At 61.7% G+C, this 20,459-nt stretch overlaps 1 protein-coding gene across 27 annotated transcripts in view; it reads right to left on the reverse strand.

Annotated features, from left to right (window-relative positions):
• RBFOX1 (RNA binding fox-1 homolog 1) overlaps positions 1-20,459 on the reverse strand; it is a 1,316,266-nt gene that overhangs the window by 307,749 nt on the left and 988,058 nt on the right. Inside the window, exon 1 of one of the 27 annotated variants that reach the window (XM_055136065.1) lies at positions 1,069-1,200. The exons of the other annotated variants lie outside the window; for them this stretch is intronic. The gene's annotated coding sequence lies outside the window, so the exon portion shown is untranslated. Of the gene's footprint in view, positions 1-1,068; positions 1,201-20,459 lie in introns of those variants that run through there. 27 annotated transcript variants of the gene reach the window in all.

Genomic DNA, 20,459 nt, shown 5'->3' on the forward strand with positions numbered 1-20,459 from the left:
AGGGAAAGAGAGAGAGAGAGAGGGAAAGAGAGAGAGAGAGAGGAGAGGGGGGAATACATTTCATGTTTCCTTTCCCTACCAAAGCAAAACGCAGGCTCTAGCACAGACAGGATCGGACAAACGGCAGCGGAGACAAACCATCTTGTTTCTCAGGACGCCTCGACCTGCCCCCCCGCTGGGGCTAGCCTGGCACGCACGACGTCAGACAAACCCCTAGAAGCCAATGGGCTCGAAAAGACCAAGATTTTACAGGGTGGAGGGGTGCGGGGCGGGGGGCGGACAGATCCCGGCCACCCTTCTCAGAGGAGATCCTCTCAATAGCCTTCGAAGTAAAACCCGCAAGGGAGCTCCACTTTCTGGCCACGGCGGAAACGGAAACAGAAGGAGCCCGGATCATCCGTGAGCTTCGGAGTTAGCAGCAGCCCTTGGAGCCCTGCTCGACCCAGCGGGGTGGGGCCCGGAGCTCCAGCCGAGAAACCACCAACACACGCTCACACACACACACACACACTCACACTCACACACACGCACACTCACACATTCACACACACACACACACGCACACTCACACACACACACACACTCACACACACACACACATGCATGCACGCACACAGGCACGCACGCACTCGCGCACGGAAGGAGACGCAGGCACACGCGTCCCTCCCACGCTCCCTCTCGTTCCCGGGTTAAAGCTCAGCACCGCGTCACCTCACGCCAAGTTCCTCGGCCTCAGATGTGCTCCGGGAGCCTCGTCCCCCAGAAAGCCGGGCCAGGAGAGCAAATCCTTTGCCCCGTGGTCAACCTCCTGACGCCGAGGCATGAATGCTAAGCAGCGGGCGGATCAATAGAAGCAAATATAGCTCAACTCCACCATTTATTCAGCCATGAGAGATGTCAATAGCCAGATTAGGGTGATCCATCTTTTTGATTTCCTGCTGTCTTCCACCGACTACACAAGGGCTTTTTCCTGTATTAAAAGTGTTTGCTTTCTCAACCATAAAAATTCCAATTATTACTCTGAGTGCTTTGGAGTTAAGTTGCTTGCTGGCAGAGACCTTGAATTACCTGGATCAGTCCGGGGAAGGTAGGGGGCGGCGGGCAGGATCATAGGCATTCCGTAGGCATGCAGGAGGAGTCCTTGAGAAGGCAGCATGCTTCCGCCCCCGGGGAGCTCACCGCATCAAGGCGCGCGGGGTGTGTGTGGGGGGAATCTATAGACTCAACTTCTTCCCGACTACAAAGCGCGGAGCCAAATCGCTTCTGTCAGGAGCCCGGCGCTCATCAAGGTCAGCGAGGGGGAAAGAGAGAAAACCCACATCAGCAACTCTTAATGGGAAAGTGATCTTCCCCGACCAAGAGGAGCGGCAGCTGCAGTCAGAGCTCCCGAAATGGAAGGCGCTATTTGGGAGCGTCTTGCCTAACACGACTAACCAAATACTCTTCATTAATTTAGTTCTCGGAGAGAGAAGCGAAGCGAGAGATGGGACGGAGAGAGAGGCAGAGGGCGGGGGAAGGGGGGGGGGGCGGTCTGACTCCCAACTTGGTGCTCTTTGGCGAGAGTTCCGTGGGTCTGGGCCAGGACAGGGGAAGGCCTGAGAAGTTAAAATGACTCGTGGCCGTGGAGCCCACGCAGGCGGCCGTGAACTGGCACTGCCGAGTCCAAGGAAACGACGAAGCGACGTTAGTGTCTTTCTCATCCCCGAGCCCTGGTTTGTGTTCCAAAGGGCCAGTTTGTGCAGATACTACACGGATGCGGCCGGCTCGTTTCTGCAGCGCGGGCTTACCCACGGGGACCAGCTGGGCTCCCTCTGCGCGGTGCACCCACGGGTTATGTAACCACCTTCTCACCGTTTCCAAGGCGAGTCCTGAGCTCAGTTCCGCGGGACACGGGTCCCGGGCACTGAGCCGTCAGCTTGGGGCCTCACCCCTGCAAGGGACAGCGACTGGCTACCGACGCGCTCCCCAGCCCGGTGCAGAGCAGCCTGTGGCGGGCGGTATGGAAAAGCCCGTCCTCAGCGCCGCACTCCCGAGCATGCGCAATGAGCACGGTCTCCTATTGATAATGGGCATTGCCCGTTCCGGAGCACGAAGGCTCATGGAAAGTGTTCCAGACCTTGGCATGAGCACTGATGGGAGCCAGTCTCTGAAAGCTTGCCAGGGATCGCCAAGGATTGCTCGGGCTGTTAAGGGGAGATCGGGGAGGGTGTCCTAGAGTTGTTTGTGGGACCCCAAGAATCAGAAGGAGATTTGCTTGAACATCTATATATATTTCTTTGCTTTTTGGGTCACAGCCAGCGATGCTCAGATCCTGGCTCTGTACTCAGGAATTACTCCTGGCAGTGCTCGGGGGACCCTATGGATGCCGAGATTTGAACTTGGGTCAGCTGCGTGCAAGGCAAACGCCCTCCCGCTGTACCGTCTCTCCGGCCCTTGCTTGGACCTCTTATGCACGAGCTGTGTGACTCTGAGACTAGGGTGGCTGGACAGCAGGCCCCTCCCCCAGAAAGTGAGTGTTCACAGTACAGCCCCCAGGTGGGTCCTGGCCCCGGGCGGGCCCTGGGTCCCTTCCCTGGTCCCCAGTGCTCCTGGTGGCCTGGGGAGACACAGAGACTCTTCAGAACGGTCACTGCCCCCTGTCGATTCCCAGGAGACGCAGGGGGTGTGCGGGAACCTCAGGAGGGTCTGGACCCTCACTGCCCCCTGACCCCTGACCCCTGCACCCTGACCCCCTACCTGGCAGGGCCCCCACCCCCCCACTCAGCCCCCGGCTACGAATGTGGGCTGGAAGCCGGAATGTGGCAGAACCCACCGACCGACCGTTCACGGGTGGGCTTGGGCGGGTCCCTGAGGCCGACTCTCCCCTTGAGGAGCCCAGACGGTTGCACACGCCACTCGCTTTGGCCGCTGGATTTCACGGCATAATCACATTTCTCCACCACGGCGGAGGACAGCGTTGGGTCCCATTACTGAAGGCTGAATTTCAGTCCCCCCTTCCCTGCCCCCCGCCCCCCCCTCCGGCCCGAGAAGGCTGCGGGCAGTGGACTCTCAGGTATCCAGCTCAGAGAGCGCCCGACAGCTGCAGCTGACCCCCTCTTACTTCACTGCCCGAGAGCGGGTTCTAACTTTAGCTCTGCCGGACAGAGGCGCCGGGGGAGGGGGCAGGGCAGGGAGGGGTGGGCTGTAGGCCGGGGGGGGCGGGGGGGGCGGGGAGGGTGCCCCCGCCACTCAGAGGGAAGTTAACAACATCGCTCCGAGAGAGGGATCACTTGGACGGGGTCACTGACCTGCAACTCGATCTAGAAAGTCGTTCTAGGTCACGCGTGCACACGTACATGTACATGCGTGGAGGTCCGGGTCATTTTAAGAACCTGACGGCTTCGCGGAGAATGCGGTGCTTTGCAAGGGCCTTCGGGGTTTCCGTTCATACCTTCCTCTCGTGTTTCTTAGGAGGAGGTGTTTAGGCCTCACCCCGCAGTGCTCCGGGAAACTGTGCGTGCCGGGGTACTGGGGGTCAGACCCGGGCCAGACACCCGCCAGGCAAGCGCCTTACCCCTGCGCTATCTCTCGGGCGACACTTCTATTTTTAGCAGCTCCACAAAAGCAAAGCTTTGCAGGGCCCGAGCAGGGAAGGCCACTGTCCGCCTCTCCGGGAGCGACGGCCGACTGTTCTGAGGGCCTTGCACTTGGTCTGCCAGGAAGCTGGGCCACCCTGTCCTGTTGTCCTGGACTTGAGGGTGGCTCCCTCGGGTCCCTGGCTTCCGGCCCTGCACCTCTGGAGCGCAGGCGGCAGGGGGAGGGGTCAGCCGGCATGGGGGCCCTGAGAAGACAGTCCCCAGGCTGTGACACCCCTCAGACGGTGAGGGGCCCAGAAACTAGAGCTGAGAGGGGAGTTCCAGAAGGGGGCGGGAGCCTGTGCCAGGGCCCGGAGGGCCACCGACAGCACCTTCACTTCCAGAGCACAGACAGGGACGAGGGCCTGGGGAGTGAGCTCCCCCTCCCAGCCCACCCAGGGCAAAGGCACCCACTGGACTCGTTGACCAAAAGGCGCAGACCGGGTGGAACTGCCCTCATGGCGCTCCCTCGCCCTCCTGCCCCCCTCCCCGCCTCAGCCCTGCTCTCTCCTTGCCCCCCCTCTTCCTCCCCCTCCTCTCTCCTCCCTCCGCCCCTTCTTCCTCTCCCTCTTCTTCCTCTTCCCTGTCCTCCTCTCCCTCCTCCTCCCCTCTTCTTCCTCCACTCTCTCTTCTCCTCCCTCCTCTCCCTCCTCACCTCCTCTCCTCCCTCCTCCTACTTTCTCCTCCTCCTCCTTCTCCTCCTCTCCTCTCCTCCTCCTTCCTCTCCTCCCTCCGCTCCCTCCTCCTCCTCCTCATCCCCAGGGCTCCGTCCCGGCACGAGCATCCCCCCCCCCCACAGGAGTCCGTGCCACCTCGTGCCCGTGCCCACCATCCCCGCATGCTCTGCCCCGCCCCTGACCTCTCTGTGCTCTCCCTGCACCCGTGAATCAAGGCTCTGTCCCCAGTGCTGCGGGGCCGGCCCGAGGCCTCAAGTGAGGAGACAGACACGCACGGCCCAGGGTGCTCCGCGGTGACCATGTGGAGGGCAGGGAGTGGTAGCGAGGACGTCACCAGCGAGGATCATACCCGCGTAACCCAGGGTGTCAGCACCGCCCCTCGCCTGCTCGTCAGCCGACACACAAACGGGGGGACAGATGCCGGCCAAGTACATCACAGGGCTGGAGCCTCCCCCTGCAACAACCAAGGCACAGGAAGGCTGTGCAGGCAGCGAGGTCGTGTGGGTTGGGTGGTGAGGTTGTGTGGTTGTGTGGCGAGGTCATGTGGCTATGTGGTGAGGACATGTGGTTATATGGTAAGGTTGTGTGGTTGTGTGGTGAGATTGTGGGTTGTGTCTTGAGGTTGTGTGGTTGTGTGGTGAGGTTGTGTGGTTGTGTAGTGGGGTCATATGGTTGCGTAGTGAGGTCATGTGGTTGGGTGGTGAGATTGTGGGTTGGGTGGTGAGGTCCTGTGGGTTGTATGGTGAGGTTGTGTGGTTGTATGGTGAGGTTGTGTGGTTGTGGGTTGGTTGATGAGGTCCTGTGGGTTGTGTGGTGAGATTGTGGGTTGTGTGTTGAGGTCGTGTGGTTGTGTGGTGAGGTTGTGTGGTTGTGTAGTGGGGTCATATGGTTGCGTAGTGAGGTCATGTGGGTTGGGGTGGTGAGATTGTGGGTTGGGTGGTGAGGTTCTGTGGGTTGTATGGTGAGGTTGTGTGGTTGTATGGTGAGGTTGTGTGGTTGTGGGTTGGTTGATGAGGTCCTGTGGGTTGTGTGGTGAGATTGTGGGTTGTGTATTGGAGTCGTGTGGTTGTGTGGTTGTGTAGTGAGGTCATATGGTTGTGTGGTGAGGTCGTGTGATTGGGTGGTAAGGTCATGAGTTTGGGTGGTGAGATTGTATGGTTGTGTGGCGAGGTCATGTGGTTATGTGGTGAGGTCGTGTGGTTGGGTGGGGAGATTGTGGGTTGTATGGTGAGGTTGTGTGGTTGGGTGTTGAGGTCGTGTGGTGTGTGGTGAGGAGGTGAGTTTGGGGCTGAGGTCGTGAGATTGTGTGTTGTGGTGGTGAGTTTGGGGCTGAGGTTGTGGTGGTTGTGTGGTGAGGAGGTGAGTTTGGGTGTTGAGGTCGTGTGGTTGTGTGGTGTGGTGGTGAGTTTGGGGCTGAGGTTGTGTGGTTGTGTGGGTGTGGTGGTGAGTGTGGGGCTGAGGTTGTGTGGTTGTGTGGTGTGGTGGTGAGTGTGGGGCTGAGGTCTTGTGGGCAGCTCCGCCCGGGGTCAGAGGTCCACAAAGGGAGAGGACTTCTCCTCCATCGGGGGTTTGTGGGGAAGCGGGTCACGCCTCTGGCCCAGAGCAAGCCCCGGGTTCCGCAGGGCGGGCCCCTCCCGGCCCCCACAGGGTGGTGGAGACCCAGGAGGCAGAGCCTGTGGGCCCGGGAGGCGAGGGGCACCGTGTCCCGAGGAACGGGCGGCCCTCGCACGCGGCTGCACGCTCCTCCCGGTTCCTTCCGCGAGCCCTGACCTGCTTCTCCTCCGGAAGCCAGACCGCCGGGCTGAACGAGCAAATCTAAGAAAACCCGCCCCGCAGGCTCTCTGCTGCGCTCGACAGTGCTCCAGGAGCTGACCTCTGACCTGCGGGCTGAGGATGTGTCGGCCTTGCTGGACGCAAACAGACACTCTCCGGGGACTCAGAGTGGGGGGCATCGCCAGCTGCTCCCTGGGACGGCCCTCTGCCTGCCGGGCTCGGGCCCAGACGTGCCTGCCCAGGACGCCGCCCCTCCTCCCGCCCTGCCCCGCCACGCCGCAACCACCTCAGCTCCACGGCACTTTCCCCACAGTCCGAGAGCCGCGGGGCAGGTCCCGGCCGTGCGCCTGCCCACACCGCAGAGAAGCCTCAGGAGGGCTCTGCTGTGAGGAGGACTGAGCACCCAGCGAAGGGAAGCCCAGCCCGGGCTCCCTCCCGCTCAGGCTCTCGATGCCTAATGTCACGGACCCCCGAGAAATCCTGGGAGGAAAACTCTTGACCACAGGCTTCTAAAGCCTCTGATGATGGTCTGACAATCTACCACCCACCCACATATACGCATACACACACCCAACCGACCACCCACCCATCCTTCCACCCGCCCACCCATCCACCCATCCACCCATCCATCCATCCATCCACCCATCCATCCATCCATCCACCCATCCATCCATCCACCCATCCATCTACCTACCTGTCCATCCATCCATCCATCCATCCATCCATCCATCCATCCATCCATCCATCCATCCATCCACACATCCATCCACCCATCCATCCATCCATCCATCCATCCATCCATCCATCCATCCATCCATCCATCCATCCATCCATCCATCCATCCATCCACCCATTCATCCATCCACCGATCCACCCATCCATCCATCCACCCACCCATCCATCCATCCATCCATCCATCCATCCATCCATCCATCCATCCATCCATCCATCCACCTACCTGTCTGTCCATCCATCCATCCATCCACCCATCCATCCATCTACCTACCTGTCCATCCATCCATCCATCCATCCATCCATACATACATACATACATACATCCATACATCCATCCATCCACTAATCCATCACACCCATCCATCTGTTCATCCATCTACCCACTCACCCATCCACCCATCCATCCATCCATCCATCCATCCATCCATCCATCCATCCATCCATCTACCCACCTATTCATCTATCCACCCACCCATCCACCCACCAATCCATCCATCACACCCATCCATCTATCCATCCATCAGTCCATCCATCCATTTCTCACTCATCCATCCACCCATCCTTTCATCCATCCACCTCTCCTTTCATCCATCCATCCATCAATCTACTAATTCTTTCATCCACCCATCTTTCCTTCCTTCTCTCTTTCCACCCACCCATCTTCCATGGGACTCTGACAACTGGGAGTTTGTGTCAGTCTCTGACTTCGCCAACAGGGGGGCCGGACTCTGCAGTTTGATCCCGATGGCCACCATCCTATCACACTTCCTGCGTGCAGGCTCTCTCTGCCCCCGTTGCTGTGTGCTCGCCCTCTTTCTCCTCCTGGCCTCATGAAGAAGCAGACTCCGGTCCACTGATTATACTGCATGCTATAAACGGAGGCACTGTGAGGGGAACTGTGTCACCAACAAAGTTGCCCCCCACCACCAGAGTCCTAGCAGCCGATACATCCCCCTGGTCTGAGGTTGACTGGCCGGGACCACCTCACTCTGATGACCGCACACCCTCCTGTTACCTGCACCTGCTCCCTCTCCAGTGCTCACAAGCTGTCTGAGTCCGCACGAGACAATCTGGGCGGGGAGGAGGGTGACTGAGAGCAGCAGGGGCCAGAGGGGCTGAGTCCTCGGGACAAGGAGGCACATGCCTCCACGCTGGGGCAGGAAGTGGCCCAAGGCCTGTGGTCCCCTGGAGGCGCCCGGGGAGAGCTCTCGGGTGGGAACAAAAGGGAGAGAGAGAGATGCCCGGAGAACGAGTCCCAGAGACCCCAAAGACTCCCCTGGCAGGGTCCTAGGGCGTCCTCACCTCCCAGTAGATGCAGGGACCAATCCAGGAAGCTGGTTCTGCTCCCCTAAAACGCCTCTCCTCACCCCCTGCGGGAAAGTGGGGCCCCTCTGAGCTCTGAGCACCTTCAGGAGGGGTGTCCTGGAGACCCCACAGACGTGCGGGTGAGCAATCCTCACACAGAACCAGAAGGCATGTTGCCCGGCCTGTTAGGGGCTTGGCGGGGCTGGGGGTCTCTGAATAGCAGAGACCCCCAGTCCAGGTCTGGAAGGGAGCAGTTTCCAAGCAGGTCGAACTCCCCAGGCAGGGCTGAGGTGTTCCGGGCTCTGCCAGCCCCCGCTGCACCCCGCCCCGCCCAACGCTGGCCCATGGCCTAACCTTCCCGCCCTCCCGGCCAGCTCCAGGCCAGACCACGCCCCCTACAAGACGCACCGCAGGTGGGTGCCGGGCGGGGGTGCCCAGCACATAGTCCCTGGGCAGAGGCTGGGGGAGGTGCAGCTCAGGGTTCCCACCAGGGACCCCCAGTCTTGCAGATGGGGGGGTGGGGAGGGCTAGGGGCCCAAGGAGCAGCTGAGCCGAGGAGCGAGGGCCACCCCCACGCCAGACCCCTGCTCGGTTCCTTGACGTGGCCCAGCCAGGCCCCCAGGGGCCCCGCACCTGCCGTGTTAGCCAGGCCCAGGGCCGCCCGAGTCACTCACTTCCCTCTGACTCCTCCCTGACCCCCTGCTTTTAGGCCGTTTCCATAAACCCGTGTAAACCGTGCACCGAGCTGGTGGCACCTTCCGTCCCGGCCACTGCCCCAGGGGCCTGCGTTACCCTGCCTTCAGACCATCAGAGAAGCTGAGGCACAGAGAGGGTAGGCCACTTGCTGGAGATCACACAGCCTCATGGGTTCTGGAGGCATCGGTCACCAGGCTGGGCACAGGCTCTGCAGGCAGGAGGCCCGGGTTCCTCCCATCCCTGGTTCTCCAGAGTGCCAGAGTCCTCGGCCACCGCCAGCTGGGGCTCCAACCCCGCCCACCCAAACCCACGCCGCTGAGCGGCCCCACCTCCACGCCGGGAGAGACACGCTTGGACACCAAACCAACAAAGACATCAACGTGGGAAACTTTTAAAAATTTTTTCTTCAATTGATTCATAAAAAAGCAACTTACGAAGAAAACAGTGGGTGACGCTGGCTGCAAATCTCAGCCCTGGGGGGCGGCTGAGGCTCCCCTGGGGACCCGGGGGAACATCACGGGCTCGGCTGCCCGGGGCAGGTCGCTGCACCTCTCTGGGCCTCCACCAGTCACTCACACACGAGAGGGGGACAGTCTCCTCCCAGGGGCGCGGCGGGAACAGGCAGCGACACCCGGAAACTTCTGCTGGAGCCTGACTCCCCGCCCCACCGTGTGTGGACAGGAGATGCCCGCGGCCATCGCCGTCCCTGTCCCCGGACGCCCAGCACGGAGGCAGCCGCTCACAGCCGCTCAGCCCCGAACACCCCGGTTCAGCCAACCAGAATGTCCCCCTTGCTTCAGCGCGGTCAGCCAGCCGGCCCGGCTCACTCGCGAGCAGGCAAGACCGGAGCACTGGATACCCGGAATCCCAACGAGTCGGAGGGATACCCTCGGTTTCCTTTTCTTTTTTTATTTTCGGCCACACACAACGATGCTCAGGAATCACTCCTGGCAGTGCCCATTGGACATATGGGGGTGCCGGGGATCGAACCCGGGTCAGCCGCGTGCAAGGCAAACGCCTTCCCCACTGTGCTATGGCTCCAGCCCCTACTTAATGTTTTTTTTCCAAACAGACCCTCTTTGATGGGTCAGACACCGTCTTCACACGGAGCCCCGCTTCCCCACGAAGCACGCGCTGAGTACGGGCTTCTGGAACCCTCCGGGGGAGCTGTGCCGAGTCCCAGGTGCCCCACCGCAAAGCCCTCGCCGTCGTGTGAAGCCAGGGAGGAGCCGTGTGGGCAGGAGCGAGAATGCCAACGTGTCCCTTTGGAGCATCCCCGGCGGCCGGGCTCTGCCAGCACGCGGGCACCGTCTCCGGCTCTGCTCGGCCCCGACGCCAGCCTGAGATCCACCTGCCGGGGCCCCTCCTCCTTCCCGGCAAATGCCCGAGAGCAGATGGGCGGGTGTGGGGGGGTTGGGGGTCGCCTGTTTATCTGCACGGCCGCCCCCGGTGCCCGATCGCTGCCACGGGGCCGCGTGGTGTTTACCAAGAGCCGCCGCCCACCTGAGACCCGGGTGGAAATTCAGACTCCGAGGGGCTCTGCGTGGCTGGGGGTGGGTATCCGGGTCCCCGTGCCGTGGAGACTCCCCAGGCTGGGCTCCGAGACAAGTGCTCCTTTTAGGATGAAAATAAAACGAAGGGATAAAAGGGAACTGGGGAAAAATTAAAATTAGGATTAAAAAAAGGGAAAGGAAAAAAACAAACACCCAAACCTTGGCGCCGAGCATCTTCCGAGCTCTCAGAAAGTTCGCGGTGACACCCGGCCTCCCGAGGGCCCGTCCCCAGGTGCTCCCTCCTTCCCGCGGGACCCTCGCATGTGCCCGCGCTGTTTGTGGTCCTGGCCACCGCGCCGAGCGCCCTCCTTGCTACTCTTGTAATTTCGGGGAGTCTTTTCCATGTCGCTCTCTGCCAGTCTCACGGCACCCCGGTGAGGCTCGGAGTCCCGCGGGTGGAGGCGGGCGGCGGGTGGGGAGGCGGGAGAAGGTCTTCCTGCCCGAGGGGAGAAGCGAAGCCGGGCCAGGGAGGCACCCGGGATCCACGGCCTCTCAACGGGGGTTGAGCTAATGGCCTGGGGTTTGTCTTTAAAGCACACGGGGAGACCCACTGAGCCCAAGGAATCCGTCCCAGTGCTCGCACCCGGCACGGGAGACAGAGAAAGGAACTCGCCGACGGGCGCCAGGAGAGGGAGAGGGCAGGGCGGAGGCAGCCTGGGAACTCGAGCACCGTCCTACGGGCACTGCCGTCACCCCCTCCCGGGCACGGCCGACACCGTCACCCACACCCGCGGCGTCCACACGGCCGCAGTCACCACCGGCCGCACCCACTGCACCCACGGCGCCTCCCTGCACCCCACCCCGTCAGGACAGCCACGCCCCCCAGCACCACCACACCCAGCCTGGGGATACCACCTCGCTACTACACACCCCGCATCACTATTGCCATCCCACCTCACTGCTCCCACACCCCGCATCACTATTGCCATCCCACCTCACTGCTACACACCCTGACATCATTATTGCCATCCCACCATCACTGCTACCTCACCCCGCCATCATTATTGCCATCCCACCTCACTGCTACACACCCCGCATCACTATTGCCATCACACCATCACTGCTACACACCCCGCGCAGCCGTGGGGGCTGGAGCGGCAGTAACAGCGGGGAAGGGGCTTGCCTTGCACGTGACGACCCCTGGGCCCTGCCTGAAGTTGGGGGTGGGGGGCGATGCGAGGAGAAAGCCCTGGGCACCGCCAGGTGCGGCCTCCAACACACCCTCGAACCCACAGCCCAAACACAGTCCCAGCGGTCCAGGCTTCAAGCCCCCCCGCGGTCTTTCTCTTTCTCCTTCTGATCCCGCTTGGTGCCCACCCGCCACAGCTCTCGCCTCGGCCCGACCCTCCCCGCCCCGTCCCACCCCTGCCCTGCCCGCCAGGCTGCCCGGCCCTCTGCCCAGATGAGGTGCCCCTGTCCAGGGCTGCCTCCGGGGGCTCTGCCTCTGACGCCAGCCCCCCTCTCTCTCTCCAGGGCGGCGCTGACCCCGGCAGGTGCTCCCATGGCCACGCGGGCTCCCTCCCACGCACCCCTCCCCGAGCGACTTCCCTCCTCCACACCCTCGTTCCCGAGCAGTGTCTGGGGCCGGGCAGAGGCGAAGTCGATATCTGCTGAATGAACGAGCCAGTGAATTAATTATGAAGGATTCCGTAGGGAGAGGTCGGGGCGGGCGGGGGGGCTGGGGCTGGGGACGTCGCTCCGGACACCTCGCCCTCTGCTCCGCGCCTTCCCCCACGGCTGAGGTGTGGCGGGGAGTCGCTTATGTAACAGCCACCGCTGCTCGAGTTAGAGGTGCCGTCCCTGGGGGTCCCGGCCCCTCTCTGGCCGGCGGGGGGAGGCGCCACCCTCCCCTCCGAACACGTCACCGCACCGTCTTCCCTGGCCTGTTCCGTGACTCAGGAGCCAGCGGGGCTGTATTTCCTGGTGGGTGGGTGGGTGGTGGGGGGAGGGGCAGGGGGGTGGTATATAACCCCCCCCCACATACACACCCAGGACCCCCCCACAAAGCCACGGAGAGCTCTCGGAATCAAGGGCTTGTTCATTTGGGTGATTCACCAGCCTTGCACAGCTCCCAGGAGCTAATTGCATAAACGCATCTTCCAAAAAACGCCAGAATCAGGGTGTGGAGGGTTTCTCTGTTTGGGGTTTGGAAAATAGATTGTTTAATAACCCATCAAAGCTCGATGTAAACCGAGTAAACAATGGAGCAGCTGTTGACGCTGTCTTGGGTCTCGTAGACACCATCCCAGACAATGAGACACTCGCGGAGTCAGATAATAGGGACAAGCGCAAACACGGCCAACCCACAATGGGAACGGGCAGCGCGTGTCCAGCCCCGGGCCCGTCTCGGCGTCCGGCCCGCCGCCGCCGCGCGCACTGGCCACTGTCCCCGCTGAAGTGCGTCAACACACACCGGCCACCCTCCACTTTCCTGGAAGACAGGGCGGCGAAAGGGGGTGTCTGGGCTGCAAAACTGTCATTACCGCGGAATTACCAGCCGGGCGGTGTCAACAACAGCGAAAACTGCCTCTTCGTTTCTCTCCGGTGGGGTCCAACGGGCTGAGCCGTCCCCGAGCGCTCGGGTCAGGACGCCCGGGTTCCGGCGCGGGTGGGCGCGCCCACCACTCTGGGGACCCCTTCAGCGGCCGGTGCTTCGGGATCTCACCCGACTGACAGGTGGACTTCCTGACGGCCTGGCGGGCGGGGCTGAAGTCAGGCCCGTTCCTAAAATCAAGACTTCGACCAAAATAGCCCCTCGGGAGAGAATACTTAGAGGATACTCGAATTCCCTCAGCACTCAGTCCCACACAAACTCCTACCCACGTTCCCGAGGGCCCCGGCTCTGCGGGGGACAGAGGAGGCAGGGCCGACACACACGTGCCTCAGGACACGGGGCCAGGCCAAACACAGAGGCCCGGGGCTTTTCTCTGCCGCTGCCTTAGAGAGGGACTGAGAGACGGGCGGCTGCTCCAGGCATTCGAACCCTGGCTCACGTCACCGGCACAGCCTCTGGTCCCCCCCCCTCCGAGAGGCCAGCGGTCACCCCCAAGCACAGAGCCAGGGCAGCCCCCCCCCCCGCCCCACCAAATAAAGCGAAGGACAGAATCGGTCACCGCTGACCCGCCCCGGCCCCTCTTCCTTCCGGTTAGGAACCCGGAGAGGCCGGGAGAAAGCAGCTGCCGCTGGCCCCCGAGTCGGGCCAGACTCCCTCGGCCTCCGTCATCCCCAACCCAGAAACTAACCCGTTCCCAGGCTCATGTGCTCACACACAGGGGCTCATACTCTCACACACGGGCTCACACACTCACACACAGGCTCGTATGTTCACACACACTCACACATGCTCACACATGGTCTCACACGCTCACACAGGTGCACACACATGGGCTCACACATGCTCATACAGGGACTCATACACACTCACGCATGCTCACACATATGCATGGACTCCCACATGCTCACACACGGTCTCACACACATTCACACAGGTGCACACATATGGGCTCACACACACTCACACAGGTGCTCACACACACACATACTCATGGGCTCACAAATGCTCATGAGATCACACACGCTCACACAGGGGCTCATACACACACAGGCACACACACACTCATAATCATACATGAGACATGCTCAGGCTCGTACAACCACACACATGTATGTTTGCGCACATGCTTACAATTGCACGCATGCATGCACACACACACTGACATCCAAGGCTTCCACATGGTTCTAAACATATTCACATACACTAATAATCATGGATGCACACACACATTCGCAACATGCTCACGAAGCTGTCACACATGCCTACACACGCTCTCACACACACACCCACTCACATACACTCACAATCACGCATGGCACACACATGCTCTCTCTCTCACACACACACTCACACCATCGAGCAGTGCAGGACGAGTCTCGGCACTACAACCCTCTGGTCCCGAGCAGCCACTCACCCTGCCTGGAATTCCTCCGCGGACTCACACTCACACACAATCACACACACATGCTTGCACACATGCTCACAATCACTCACCCAAGGCTCCCACAGGTCTGAACACACATACACTAATAATCACGGCTGCACACACGGGGAGGGGCGGGTGTGCATGGCGCTGGGCTGAGCACTTTCCGGCGTTAGCACTGGGAGCCTCGGGCCCCAGGCACTCGGGGCGGAACTGACGGTGCAGCCGTCCCCCCAGCCAGGCCCCTCAGCCTCCGCCCGGCTCCCCGGCCGTGCGGGCACCTGCGATTTACCAGGAGCCATGGGGGCTGGCACCTGAAATCACGGCCCGCCCCACATCACGGGACCCTCCGACTCCCTTTAGCCGGCTCTGTCCTTCCTCGCTTAGCATCGAGGGCTGCACTTAGGGGGGGGGCTGCTCCCCCCACTCTGGCCACCTGGCAGACCCCCCGGGGACGGGGCCAGGACCTCGGGCGGCTGAAGGCCCGTCCTCGCTGCCTCCTGTGCCGGCTCCCTGGAGGCCCGCGGGGCGGGGGCGGGGAGAGGAGGTGACCCACGCGAAGGTACCTGGGCCGCGAGCCCGCCGTAAAGGTTATTGATCGTTTCATTATTTTAATTACTCAGGGATCATCCGCACTGTGGCGGTGCACGGCCCTTCTCTTCCTCGGCTCCCGGAGAGGGTCACCCAGCCCCAGCACCCCCGTGGACACACCAGCCCCCAGAGCAAAGAGGACGGGGGGCGGGGAGAGGGAGAGAGAGAACGCAAGGAAAGAGCAAGAGGAAGGAAAGGGAGAAAGGACGAGGGAGAAGGAAGGAGAGGGGAGGGAAAGGGGGGAGAAAGGAGCAGCAGGGGGAGAGCAGAAAAGGGAGAAACGAGACAGCCAAGAAGGGAAGGGAAGGGAAGAAAGGAAAAGAAAAGAGCCGGCGAGAGGAGAGGAAAAGGAGAGGAGACAGCAGGAGCCCGACCTGCTCACATCCTCTCTCGGGCCGCGCGGAGACCCCTAGTGGCCAGCTCTGACACTGCACCGGGCAGGGGTTGCCTCCCCTTCAGTCCTTCCCTCTGGACTCCAGACACCGCTAAGTGTTGCGGGGAGCGGGAGGGAGGCGTGAAACTCACACGCGCGCGCGCACACACACACACACACACACGTGCACAGTTTCATATGGAGCATCTTCCTGAGAGACGTTCCTGAGAACGTGAGTGCCGGGAAGCAGAGCTGTTTGTGGGGAGCCCCTGGGCGCCCCCCAGATGCCCGCTGAAGCTCAGAGACCCCCACGCACCCCCAGGCCTCAGGGCACCCTGGCCCCGGGCGGTCTCCCCACGGGGCGGAGGGGGGTGGGGGAGGAAGGGGAGTCCGTGCCTTGTGGGTCCCCTGCCCCCTGGAGAATGACACTTGAGTGGCAAGAAGCGCAAACCCGCAGACGAGTGTCAGCTTCTGCGAGCAAAGAACTTTGCTTCCGGCAAGAGCAGACCCTTTGGGTTGGCGTCCCCCTGCCGCGGAGCCCTCACTGAGCCGTGAGCCGCTTCCCCATCGACCAGCGGGGACGAGCACTGGCAGGGGCGGGGATGGACAGAGGCCCTGGGCAGGCAGGCAGGTAGGACCACCACCAGAAGGAGAGACCCCCCAGCCCTGGGGCCGGGGGCTTGGCCGCCAGCTGCTGTGCTCTGGGAGAAACCGAGGGGGAAAACACAGGCAGAGGCTTTGCAGGGGACGCGCCGTTGATCAGAACCCTCCCTCCCTCCCTCCCTCCCTCCCTCCCTCCCTCCCTCCCTCCCTCCCTTCCTTCCTTCCTTCCTTCCTTCCTTCCTTCCTTCCTTCCTTCCTTCCTTCCTTCCTTCTCTCTTTCCTTCCTCTCACAATTCCTCGGCGTCATGCCCCGTATTCCGTGGAAGAGCCACGACAGTCGTTCGCCCGGTCACTTCTGTGCTTTCTTTTCTCTGAAGCGGCGACTAAAGCTCCAAACCGAAGCAGAGCAACATGCTGGGTCCGGCTGGACCAGGGAGAAGGGGAGAGGAACCGGGCTGGGGTCTGGGCTGGGGGCTCCTGATCTCTCCTCCTGACTCTGGGCGCCCTCGTTTGTAAGCTGTCCTGGGCAGGGGCTGGGGGGGGTACGGGCCCCCGCTGACCTTAGGATGCTGACATTAAGAGGCCTGGCACCAGAGCTGGCGAGCCTCCGTGTGCAGGCCCAGCTTGGTCAGGGACGCTGAGTTGTTCACTGCAGAGAGAATCACTCCCGGCCTGCGGCGGGGGCATGGGGTGGGGGCCTCAGGCCTGCAGTGGGCCCAGGTTCCCCCACCTGGATCCAGGTGCAAGTACAGGAGGTAAAGTCAAGGGTGGAGACCGCAGGACAACCTGCTCCTAGTGTGTGTGTGTGTGTGTGTGTGTGTGTGTGTGTATGTATGTGTGTGTGTGTGTGTGTGTGTGTGTGGTTTGGGAGACCTTACCCAGCAGTGCTCAGGGGCTATTCCCCATTCTTTCCTCAGGAATCATCTCAACATTCGGTGCCAGGACTCGAACCCCAGCCCCCTGAACACACGGCCTGCCAGGGGCCCTCAGAACTCTCACCCCTGCTGGTGCCTCCCAACAGGGGCGTCCAGGTGCATTCTGGCCGACACCAAATGCGGAAGAGCCAGTGGATCCTGTAACTGAGAGTTTCTGCAAGGTCCTTCTGCATGGAGACTGTGGGCCCCTGAGCTCCTGCAGCCTCCTGGACGCCGGCCACCACAGGGGGAGTCAGGGGCGGGGGTCGTGGGAGCATACCTGGGCCTCTTCTCTCCAGCTCCAGGTCCTCGGTTCCATTCTGGGGATGCTTACACAGAGCATAAAAGACAGGATCGAGAGGAAGAAGAAGGAGGAGGAGGGGGTGGAGAAGGAGGAGGAGAAGGAGGAGGAAGAGAAGGAGAAGGAGGAGGTGGAGGAGGAGGAGGAGGAGGAGAAGGAGGAAGAAGAGGAGGAGGAGGAGGAGAAGAGGAGGAGGAGGAAGAGGAGGAGGAAGAAGAGGGGGGAGGAGGAGAAGAGGAGGAGGAGGAGGAGGAGGAAGAGGAGGAGGAGGAAGAGGAGGAGGAGAAGAAGGAAGAAGAAGAAGAAGAAGAAGAAGAAGAAGAAGAAGAAGAAGAAGAAGAAGAAGAAGAAGAAGAAGAAGAAGAAGAAGAAGAAGAAGAGGAGGAGGAGGAGGAGGAAGGGGAAGGGGAAGGGAAAGGGGAAAGGGAAGGGAAAGGAGGAGAAGGAGAAGAAGGAGAAGAAGAAAGAGAAGAGAAGGAGGAGAAGAAGGAGAAGGAGTAGGAGGAGGAGAAGAAGAAGGAGAAGAAGATGGAGGAGGAGGAGAAGGAGGAGGAGGAGGAGGAGGAAGAGGAGGAAGAGGAGGAGGAGAAGGCCGCTCCTCCACCAGAGCCCAGCCAAGAGTCCGTGCCCATCCCACTCATCGGGCCCAGGATCTGAGCCTGCTCCTCGAGTGGACAAGCAGGGGCCAGATCTTCTCCCCTGTTCCTCACGCCGAGGGCTGCCTGGTGGCAGGGTGAATGGGGCCGAGACGCAGAGCAGTAGAGACGGACCCTTGCAGATAGGATTGGGGGGGACACGTGCTCTATTCCCGCCGGGAAAGGGGATCTGAGGAATCCGACAGACTGAACCAGAGTTCTCACTCTGGCTGGACTCTGCCGGGCTCTCGCGATGGCACGGGGTGGAGACCCATCTCTGGGGTCCCCAGGAGGATGCGAGGTTGCTCTGCTAGGAGTTCTGGAGGGCGGCTGGCACCCAGAGGGGCTCCGTCACCACAGGAATGGATGGATGGGCAAGCGGATGGATACAGATGGGCTGATGGGTGGGTGGGTGGATAGAGGGATGGATGGATAGATGGATGGATGGATGGATGGATGGATGGATGGATGGATGGATGGATGGATGGATGGATGGATGGATGGATGAGTGGATAGATGGGTGGATGGATGGATGGATAGATGGGTGGATGGATAGATGGATGGATGGATGGATGGATGGATGGATGGATGGATGAATGGATGGATGGATGGATGGATGAATTGTTGGATGGATGGGTGCACAGATTGGTGAGTGGATGGATGGATGGATGGATGGATGGATGGATGGACGGGTGAATCGGATGGATGGATGGGTGGGTGAATTAGATGGATGGCTGCATGATGGAGAGATGGATGGGCAGGCAGATGGAGGTTGAGTGAATGAGAGGGATAAGTGGCTGGAATGGATGAGTAGATGGGTGGATGAGTGAATGGGATGGATGGACAGATGGACGATGGACAGCGGGATGGGTGGAGGCATGGAAGGAGGACAAGTGAATGGGATGGATGGGTGGATGAGTGAATGGGATGGACGGATGAATGGATGGATGGAATACTGGGGAAATATTGATTTCGATGTGTATTATAAAAATAACTTTTACCTCAGCGGAGATTCTGGGGCATGCAATTATACATAAACATAGCGTTGAATTATAATATACATCCGCTGGTTGCTCTTCGGTTCGGAAAAGGCTCCTTTTAAGTTCAAAATATAAATTCAATTTTAAAATATGAAGCAGATGTCAGCTGGACCCGGAGAGGTCAGAACCCAGAAGGGGCCATCTGCAGGCCTGACTCTGAGCCCAGAGGGCACGTGAGGTGGGGACGGAGACCCCCGCAGGAAGTGGGGCCCGGCAGGAAGGCCGCTGCGGTGAGACCTCGCCCTCCACCTGTGCCCGGGCAGACCCCCCCCCATTCCCGCCGGCCCTGGCTCTCTCCCGTCCCGCTGGTGTGTGCAGGGGGCTCCATGCCCTTCCCTTTTCCTTCCCTCTCTCCCCGCCCCAGCCCGGGGGCCACTCACACCGGGTCACCTCTCCGGGGAACGGACACCTCTCAAGGGCCCGCCCTGCCCCCATCCTGGGCAAAGGCCGCCGCCCGCCCTCCCTCCCCACACCTGCGTCTGTGAGCCCCCCCCCTCCCTCCTGGAGGGCCGCAGCACCGGGCAGGCCTAAGAAGGCGCCAGGGACGGAATGCCGTGGGCACCCCTGGCTGAGAAGAGTCTAGAACGTCCGGCCACCCCCGTGCCTGGGCTGCTGGACCATCTGCTCCCTGGACTGACCAGCTCCGAGTCCCGGAGGCTCCCCGGGGCCCGGTGGCCAAGGAAGGCGTCACAGCACGGAGCCGTCTGCCCCGACTGCTCGCGGCCGAGAAGGTCGGGGCGGTCTCCAGGCAGGCTGGGGCCGGGCTCCCGGGAGCGGGGACAGGAGCACGGAGGGCGCTGTCGGGAGCACCGGGGCCGGGGGGTGGGATGCTCCCTGCGTCTGCTCGCCCCCATCTGCTCGTCCCCGCCGGAAACCAGCCGCAGGGCCTTGGTGCGGCAGCGCTCGCCCCAGGCTTTCAAAAGCCAAAGGGTCCAGGCCAGCAGTCCCGTCCCGAGCCTCGGGCACTGCACTTGGGGGGCCTGGGGGAGGCTCCTTCACCCCAGATCCCTCCTGCAGGGGGGCGCAGGGGGGCCTGAGAGAGGGGCTCTCCCCGGGGTGCAGCACCCACCGTGGGCCTGCGGGGGGGGGGGCTACTCAGCCCTGCGGGGTCTGGCGGGCGGGGGCAGTGCCAGGACACGGGGTGACCGCCCGGAGGAAGGACCAGCTTGGCTTCTGTTCTTGGCCCCACGTGGCTCTGCGGAGGGGCCCGGGTGTGTGTGGAGGCTGCACCCCCCCCCCTCCCTCCCCCACAGGCCTCCGCTCCCGACCCAGCGTTCCTGACCCAGGCGACGCGAACAGAAGACAAACATGATGTTTCCCTCTCGGGGGCAGAGAGCCTGGTTCAGTGAATCAGAAAACCCTAAAACAAAACAACAAAGACCGCCTGGCCCCCTCCCCCCACCGTCAGTGACTGGACAATGACTCAAGGGCCAGCTGCACACAGCAAAGCCCAGAGGAGCTGATGGTGTGGAAGCGGGCCGGCACCAGCCAGCCGGGCAGAGCCGGGGTGCAGGGGGTGGGGGGTGGGGGTAGGCCAGGCCACAGGAAACGCCAGGGAGGGGCAGGCAGAGCCCAGGGGCGCCGGGGTGGCACCAACGGAAGCTCAGGACACGAGGGTCAGCTCAGCAACAAGCTCAGGTGACCACGTCACCCCGAATCCCTTCTCCCCCGC

The sequence above is a fragment of the Sorex araneus genome, chromosome 4 (genome assembly GCF_027595985.1).
Source record: "Sorex araneus isolate mSorAra2 chromosome 4, mSorAra2.pri, whole genome shotgun sequence".
Taxonomy (NCBI): Eukaryota; Metazoa; Chordata; class Mammalia; order Eulipotyphla; family Soricidae; genus Sorex; species Sorex araneus.